General features: G+C 49.9%; 1 long non-coding RNA gene across 1 annotated transcript; it reads left to right on the forward strand.

Moving 5' to 3' along the window:
- The first annotated feature begins 4,081 nt into the window (after positions 1 to 4,081).
- On the forward strand, positions 4,082 to 7,105 carry LOC134427481 (uncharacterized). Its single transcript, XR_010030185.1, has 3 exons — positions 4,082 to 4,369; positions 6,482 to 6,556; positions 6,833 to 7,105. It is a non-coding gene; the product is annotated as an uncharacterized LOC134427481 (long non-coding RNA).
- The last annotated feature ends 2,021 nt before the right edge of the window (positions 7,106 to 9,126 follow it).

A 9,126-nucleotide genomic window follows, 5' to 3' on the forward strand; every position in this document is an offset into this window, starting at 1 on the left:
GTGATGTTTGCCATTTATTCATCAGCAGAGCTGCAGAGGACACTGGGTCTGTAATAGCAGTATTTCATAACTTTTGTCATGGTCAGCACTTGGAACACCAAGCCTGAGCCAGCTCTGAGCAGACTTTCACAAACCTGTTACCTGGCCTTAGCTACCTGTGCCTGTCTGTGATATTTGGGTGCTGTTACTCAGCATCCCCGCTGAGATGGTGCCTCAGGACCAGTGAAAAGGGGCTGTCCTTGTGCAGAACACAATAAACAGCAGGCAGTTCCCTGTGCCTGAGGTGTAGCCCAGGTTTGTGACCTCTGAGCCCACCAAGGAGGAGTTCGGCACACCAGGGCTCTCCCAGCCCCACTGTGGGCACAGGAGCCCCAGAGCTCCATGAAGGGCTGTCCCAGGCCCCAGTGCCCCATGAAGGGCTGTCCCAAGCCCAGTGCCCCATGAAGGGCTATGCCTGACCCCAGAGCTCCATGAAGGGCTGTCCCAAGCCCAGTGTCCCATGAAGGGCTGTCCCAGACCCCAGTGCCCCATGAAGGGCTGTCCCAAGCCCAGTGCCCCATGAAGGGCTGTCCCAAGCCCAGTGCCCCATGAAGGGCTGTCCCAGGCCCCAGTGCCCCATGAAGGGCTGTCCCAGACCCCAGTGTCCCATGAAGGGCTGTCCCAAGCCCAGTGCCCCATGAAGGGCTGTCCCAGACCCCAGTGCCCCATGAAGGGCTGTCCCAAGCCCAGTGTCCCATGAAGGGCTGTCCCAGGCCCCAGTGTCCCATGAAGGGCTGTCCCTGACCCCAGTGCCCCATGAAGGGCTGTCCCAAGCCCAGTGCCCCATGAAGGGCTGTCCCAGACCCCAGTGCCCCATGAAGGGCTGTCCCAGGCCCCAGTGCCCCATGAAGGGCTGTCCCAAGCCCAGTGCCCCATGAAGGGCTGTCCCAGGCCCCAGTGCCCCATGAAGGGCTGTCCCAGACCCCAGAGCTCCATGAAGGGCTGTGCCTGACCCCAGTGCTCCATGAAGGGCTGTCCCAGGCCCCAGTGCCCCATGAAGGGCTGTGCCTGACCCCAGAGCTCCATGAAGGGCTGTCCCAGACCCCAGAGCTCCATGAAGGGCTGTGCATGACCCCAGTGCCCCATGAAGGGCTGTCCCAGACCCCAGAGCTCCATGAAGGGCTGTCCCAAGCCCAGTGCCCCATGAAGGGCTGTCCCAGGCCCCAGTGCCCCTGGAAGGGCTGTCCCAAGCCCAGTGCCCCATGAAGGGCTGTCCCAGGCCCCAGTGCCCCATGAAGGGCTGTCCCAGACCCTGGTGAGTGACACATCTCCATTTGCCAAAGATTACTGTTCCTGACACCAGGATCTTCACCACCATAACCTCACCCTTTCCCAAAGGAGTCCATGTGCAAACCCACTCAGCAGGATCATTTGTAACATAGGCCATCAGGCTACTGACATTTTAGAAGTTAAACAGAACAGAATTTTTTAAGTCAGTATCCACTGACAAATATTCCAAGGAAAGCAAGTGAAAAGGTGGCAGATGTTCAGCATGTAAGCAAATACAAACTTGAACACAACATAAAATGTGTGAAAATGATTTAAACTCTATGGCAAAATTAATTATTGGAGGTTTAAAATCGTAAAGCACCGTTTGGGCTTTAAAGAATGTTCAAAATAAAAAAATAACTCAGGTATTTATTGTTTTGCTTCAATTTACATGGATGCTATAAATAGCTGACAAGAAATGATGACAAATCAGCTATTGTAACCCTTTGGGAGTTTATTAGGTCATTTGTGAGAGGTCTGAATAGAGTCATTTGTTGCCCTCAGGTGTTTGAGAGTCTCTTTACCCTTGGGAAAGGAATTTAACAAAGGAGTGCATTTCAAAGCAGGCACTCTGTGTTTTCCACCCTTTTTCTGAAGTGTTTTCAAACACACTCCAAGCTAAAACCGCTCAGAAGTGAGGAAAGGAGGTGTATATCAGATGACCCCTGAGGCAGCTGACAATCCCGGAGCAGAGGTAGGGTCACATTTGAGATGCTTGAATCCCAAATGCATTTGCACCATAGGAGCCCCTGATTTATTTCTGCCCCACCCACTGGGTGCAAACTTTGAAATGCACCATCCAGAAATGTTGGACTAGTGCCCTACTTGCATTTTTTTATTTGGCTGAAATGTGACATGTTTTATTCCTCGTGCGCGTCCAAAAACACGAGGGCAGGCCCTTTGTGACAAACAGACATTGCATGTGCCCTAATCTGTCCATCTCCTCAATCAGACACAGCATCAGCATTTGTCCAGGCTGCAGTGAAACAGGCAATAGCAACAGAGCCAAAGTGAGCCTGGCAAACAGCTCCGAGGGAACCAACAGCTCCAGCTTGGATTGCCAGGGAGCACCAAGGAAGGCCCAAAAGCCACAGCCCAGCCAGGCCCCTCACAGGATGAAGGAGAAAGGAAAAATGGAATGTCACCTGTGTCTCTGGGTTTTTTGTCAGTGCAATTTGTTCAGGGTCCCAGAGAGCAGTTCAGCATCCCCCATCCTGTGCAGCTCAGGGCTCTGAGTGCAGGGGCATCACTGACCCACACTGGGAGCTGAGCATTCCTGTGTGTGCACATAACTCATGGCAAAACTGTCCCCGCTCTCCTTGTCCCTGCTGGGGCAGGGATTTGTGCATCCCCAGCCCCCTCCAGAGCTGCTTACAGAGCTTCCAATGGTCCCAGACAGGGCCCTGCAGATCTGGCTGCTGTGCAGCTCTTTGTCCCCACTGCCGGCAGTTCAGAGCTGCAGTAGGGACCAACCAAGTATCACAAACTTTGCACCCAGTTTAGGGTCTGGCTGGAATGAAGATGGGTGCTGGAATGAGCTCCCCTGCACAGTAAGTGAGGCTCAGAAGGAGTCCCAGACTGGCCAGCCTCACATCTTGTCCCCATCCCAGTCCAGGACCCAGGCTGGCACTGCCAGGGAGCTCTGCAGAGCAGCACCAGAGGCTGCACGAGGCTCAGGGCTGTGCCACCCCTCTCAGAAATGATATCCTGCCCTTCTTCAGGGCTCCAAGAGCCGCCTGTCATCCACTTGGACTCCACTTGAACCCCCTCTCAAGTGAATGCCCTGCAGCTCTTGTCTTCAAACAGGGCTGGCCATCCTTTTTGATCATCCCAGGCATGCAGATTTTTCAAAGGCAGAGCTGATGCTCACGGCCCTTCTCCTCTCCTGCTTGCTGATTTCTTGACTGGACTCACTGTGCATTCAGCTCACAAGCCACTCATGCAAATAAGGCACTGCATGCTCAAAAGATGTCCAGGATGAGCAATAGCTGAGATCAGACTGCCCCTATTGGAATAATTCATGTAGCCCATGGATCTTTTGCTTGGGCTGAATTTGAGAGCATACCAAACTTGCTTGTCAGTGGGCAAATATTTTAACTGTGACTACAGCTTATTCTGGGTGCCACTCATTCCTGGTTGCTCTCTCTCTTTATGGGTCTTCCCACAGCTTGCCCCATTGTCCTGGAGGTACCCACAGCCCACATCCATCCAGCCTGGAGAGACTCACTGACTCCTAAACAGCCCCTGGTGCAAAGAACCTGAGGAGCTTTGTCAAGCCAGTTTTTGTGCTGGAGAAGTGCAGAAGAGTAACTTGGAGTGCCTGAGGAAATCTATAACCAAAAAGTTGAGTGCATTTGAAATGAGGCATCTTCTAGGATAGAGAGCACAGGAGCAGGAGATTCCAGCATCAGCCTGGTTCTCACTTCAGATGACAAATGTGACTTCAACTGCTGACAGACAAACACAAGAGGGAGAAATCAGGAACTCTGCAATGTCTTGGACACACTGCAGTGAAGTCTCTGCAAGCAATGAACCCTCAGAGGAAGCCAACACTGCTGGCCAGGATCTGAGAGCATCCCTCAGTCTGGAACGGCACAGAGCTGAGGGTGGGTCTGGAAGGCATTAAATGCTCACTCTGGTGTGTTGTCACTGCAGCAGGGAATTAATTCACAGGAGCCTGAACTGAACCCAGTGGCCTCACAGGAGCTGGCACGGGCTGTGCCCTCAGCACACAGGGAGATGGCACAGGCCGTGCCCTGAGCACACAGGGTCTGTGGGACAGGCTGTGCCCTCAGCACACAGGGAGATGGCACGGGCTGTGCCCTGAGCACACAGGGTCTCTGCTGGTGCAGTGACAGCCCCTGTGCCTGCCCCTGTCAGCAGCTGCTCTGGGAAGTGCCACCTCACACCTGCTGCAGGAGTCCCCCACGTTTTCGGGGTACAGCAGGCTGTTCAGGCACTGAATTGTCTCTGCATCCCTGGTGAGCAGAGCAGCAGCACAGGAGTCAGTTCAGCCACGGTGGAAGGACTACAGGCTCAAAGGCAAATTCCTCTGGAAAAGGTAAGGGAGCACCAAGCGCTGGGATTTTATTTTCCTCCTAAATGCAAGAGCATTGCCTTGGTGCAGTGAAATGCTGAGCTGAAATAATGGCAGCAGAGCAGAGGGTGTGTGGTTTGGCTGGGGCAGGAACCAGGTGCACAGGGCGTGCAGGAACGTGTCTGGCTGGGCTGAGCTGAGCTGGGCTGAGCTCTCCCACCCTCCCCAGCCCCACAGCCCACACCTCAGCAGCAGCAAAGGGCTTCTGCTCACACTGTGCCGCTGCCCTGAGGAGCTCCCTCTGCCTTCTGTGACTCGGGTGTCCCTCCTGATTCGTGCCCTTGTCATGGCTGTGTGCCTGTCAGAACCCGAGCCATCTCCCAGAAGCAGCTCTGGGAATGCCAAAGTGAGGATTCCCTGGCTCAGGCAGGGCTCTGGCTGTGCCCTGGCAGTGCCACCAGCCTGAACTGTGCCATGGATTCCCTGGCTCAGGCACTGCTCGTGTGGCTCTGAGCACCCGCCTGCCCTGGCAGTGCCACCAGCCTGCCCCGTGCCATGCCCAGCCCCAGTGCCACCAGCCTGCCCTGGCAGTGCCACCATCCGGCCCTGGCAGTGCCACCAGCCTGCTCTGTGCCATGCCCAGCCCCAGTGCCACCAGCCTGCCCTGGCAGTGCCACCATCCGGCCCTGGCAGTGCCACCAGCCTGCTCTGTGCCATGCCCAGCCCCAGTGCCACCAGGCCACTCATTCTCATGCACGGCAATGGCAGAGGTTTCCATGCAAACATTTCAAAAATGATTTTGCAACTTAAGAAAACATACTTCAGCAATTACCATTTCCTTTACCATGAAACCAAATTCACTGTACATTACAGCTTTAAAGCTGAGATCTAAGGTTCAGATCAACTCTTTAATCCTGACTGTGGCTTCGGGTACTTCCTGATATTTATGAGAAATGCTCCAGGCCTGCAGCTGGGCTTTGAACAAAAAAATAATGAACTTCGTTGACTGTGAACAAAGTTATACACTCTTTTAAAGAAAGTTAAGCTGTGACATTTTTTAATCCAACACTAAATCACATAACCCAAATTCTCTGCATAATTCAGGAATGTTCTCAGCAATAAAAAGACAATTAGATCAAACTGAGTTGCTAAATGAGCTGAAATCAATCTATCTAAACTTGAGAATTCTTGTTAGCCTCCCTCCTGAAACACTCCCATTTTACTGTATAATATCTGAATCAAAACACTGTTCTATTCTAACATACTCCATACACCAACTCTCCATCTCCTCTTGCTAGTTAAAAATACAGGTAATAAAGGATATCTTACAGAATACGCACCTTACAGAAGTTAATATTACTTATTGAATATGGTTCACAAATCTAATTACAGTAATAACTTCTGGAGTCCTTGTCCCTGTCTGTGTACTGTGACCTCTCCATCTAATACAGCTGTTATTGAGAACTTATGCCAAATCACTTCTTGCTCACTTCATGCAGGATTTGCACACAAAATAAATGTCAGCTAGGCCTGATCTGAATTTTTAATGTAGCAGAGAAATACAAAGTTGAAACCTTTATTTTCTCTCTTCTTGAGAGAAAGTACTTCCATGATATTTGTTATGCAGCTGTGTATTATCTCCCCAGTGGCAATCTTTTCTCCTTTCTGTCACATGCCTTTTGCTCTGCTTTGGGATGCAAACACAGCCAGTGTCCCCACACCCAGCCAGGGCAGGGACATTGGCTCCTCTGTCCCCAGCTCCACTCCAGGAAAGGAAATGTGGCCCTCAGAACCTGCACTGGGAAGAAGCAAGGCTGTTAGCTCATGTCAGTATTTCAGACACCACACAGGCTTTAAACTGTGCCTCTCTCACTTCAGGAAAAACTAATGAAGAATGTAAAAGCACTGTGGTCCAGACTCACAACTGGTTAATACCAATCACAGCAACATGAATTCCAATGCTTAATTTTGAGAAACTCCCATTTGAAAATTTCTTAACAAATGCTTAATGAGATTCAGGTGCACCACGTTGGGCTCCTGAGAACCTGGCTATGCATGCTGGTTACTGAGTGCTGTTCTGAGGGATTCCTCTGGCTTCAGCACAGCAAATAATGGGGTTCATTCTTCTGTCTGCAGATGGTGCCTTCTCTGGGGTTGGAACAGAAAGAGCTGGTTGGTACTTGGTCATGGTGCTGCAAGAAACACACGAAGGTAAGAGTTCAGCCTTCCTTGTGAGGCATTTTAATACACTTCAACATCCCACTAAAGGCACTGAAGTGTTTTCCTCCCTGTGTGCACTGGAGTTTCTCCTTTATTTGCCATTCAGGAGCCCAAAGTGCTGCTCACCATGCAGCTGTCTGCTGGTACAGTTCCTGCCTCCTACCTCCTCAGGCATCTTTTTCCTGTTTATACTTGTACATCAAACGGGCCTCTGGAAAAATCCCTGATTTTCCTTTGTTCTGTGCTCTTTGTTGTGTTTCCATGCAGTCCTTTCCCCTTTGGAGATGACATGGATGGGAAATGGCTCATTGTAGCAACAGGAGACAACAACAATTGCATCACGGTAAAGCAAACATCAAAGCACAGTCCACGCCAAAGAGCTGGGGGAAAAATTCATCTGTGACACTCTGACTTGAAGTCCAGCTTGGGAGGGTTTTGGCAACGCAAGAATGAAGAGCAAGCAGTTGCCCTTTCCCAAACCTTGTTTGTCTTGGTGTTTGTGTGAAGCAGCCTGGGCTGAGGACACGATGGACCTGCAGCCTTTCCACATCGCTGTGACCGTGACCGCCCTCCAGGGCCACTGCTCAGCCAGGCTGGACTGGATGGAATTGTTTAAAAAAGCAGCTCTGAAAGACTGAACCAAACTGGAACCCGCCTTTCACTAAGCACTAATTACCTGTCTGACAGCCCACGTATAAAAATTACAGTGCTTATTGTTGATGTTTATTTTCACTTTAATAAGGAGTTGCTGTAGGTAGCCAGCCTGATTAAGTATTTTAACAACTCCCTTCTGAAGGTAATTAAGTTCTACAGTGAAATGTAAGGAATTTGGCATCAAAAAACCATTAAGGCAGATATTTTAAATGAATAAACAAACATAACTCTTTCCAACACACACATTCTGCTTTCTCATGATTTACATAACGCAAATGACTTTGACAACATCTTTATATTCTGTTTATCTTAAAATACTGCTGAGCCAAAAAAATCTGCATATTGTGTTTCTGCAGCTCTAAACCTCTGACCCACTGGAGAGTTCTGCAGGCTACAGAGCAATAAAAGTTGCCACTGTGGGTGAAGAGCCCATGGCAAGGAGTAATCACTGCTCTTAAAGGCACTGAACATGCCCCATCTAAGTGTATGCATTGAGTTTGTTAAATGTTTATCCAGTTTATATGTGAATAATGGAAATAACGTGCTAAAAGTACTTCAGCTGTCTTTAAGCAGCAACATCCACACTTCCATAGTTGGAAAGCTCTGCTTTTTAACTTCTGGGAGAACCGAGTGGCTTGCTGTGCTGTCCTGAGTGGGTTGCTGTGCTGTCATAGTAAGCATAAGAAAACTGGCTTTGAGGGCAGACTGACAATATAAATGGAACAAAAAGAGATATTCCTGTTATTTAAGTATTGATGTCAACAGTGTCACCCACTTCTACCTGGAATAGCAGAGAACAAGGAAAAGGAGCCTTGTTCACTGCAGGAACCTCCAAAACTGTAAATGACCTCACAAGGTCAGAGCTGTGTTTCACAAAGGTGAGTGTTCATTAGGGAACATTCTTTATTAGGGGATGTTCTCTCTGTCCCCAGAAGTCAGTGTCTCCAAACACACCACGGCCATTTAATCTTTAAGCAAAGGCACACATTTCTCACATGCACAGAAATGGTGCATGTGAGCCCTGGTGCCATCTACACATCCTGCTGCTCATGGAAAGGCTTGCTGGGGAGTGAATTCCCCCTTCAGACCGCTTCCCCCCAACGCTAAGGTTTTCTGGTTCTGTTGTGAAGCCCAAAATACAAGTTACGGTTCTCTGTCCCAGCACGGCAATTGGGTCAGCCTCAGTACTCAGCAAAAGGAGCTTTTCCCCGCTGTGTGGCTGCTGAATGTCCCTCTGGGCAGGAGGGTCACTCACGGGGTTTGAGCCGTGGTGCTGCAGCAGGCTGTGTCACATCACTGCTGGTGACAGCCTGCACCACGCTCAGCTCCACTCACACAGGGTCTGTACCTGTGTGGCAGCGAGGAACGGCCTATGCTGATTTGTAACTATCATTTAATAAAGCCATTTAATGTAGTCAAAGTAAAAACGTGTTTTAATAGATATTACAGTAAGGGTTGTGTTTCATTGTTTCATAGTTCCATGTCAGTTGGGTTAGTCACTTAAGAAGTCACAATTTCTAAGGACTGATATTTATTTTATTGCTGTGGGATAGAGAGCATTAAACACGTGTGTTACGTGCATAAATTGGAAGCACTTTAAAATACTTTAAATGTATCAACACGTTTCATGTACGGCATTTGATTGATCTGAAATTTCCCAAAATACAATTATTTGGTAAATGTAGATGCTACCAACACAAATAAACTCAGGGCTGACGGCAGGTAACTGGGGAGTGTGTGAGCCGCAGGAGCGCAGCCCCGGCTCCTCTCTCGGGACAGCCGAGTTCCATTCCTTGTTGGACTGCTCCATCTCCTGGCGAGCCGAAATTCACCTTATCCCCGGCGGGACAGGCGAAGTCAATCACAGCTAGCGGCACCGCGCTGCTCCTGCCCGGGACTGCTCCGTC

Source organism: Melospiza melodia, chromosome 20, assembly GCF_035770615.1.
Source record: "Melospiza melodia melodia isolate bMelMel2 chromosome 20, bMelMel2.pri, whole genome shotgun sequence".
Lineage (NCBI taxonomy): Eukaryota > Metazoa > Chordata > Aves > Passeriformes > Passerellidae > Melospiza > Melospiza melodia.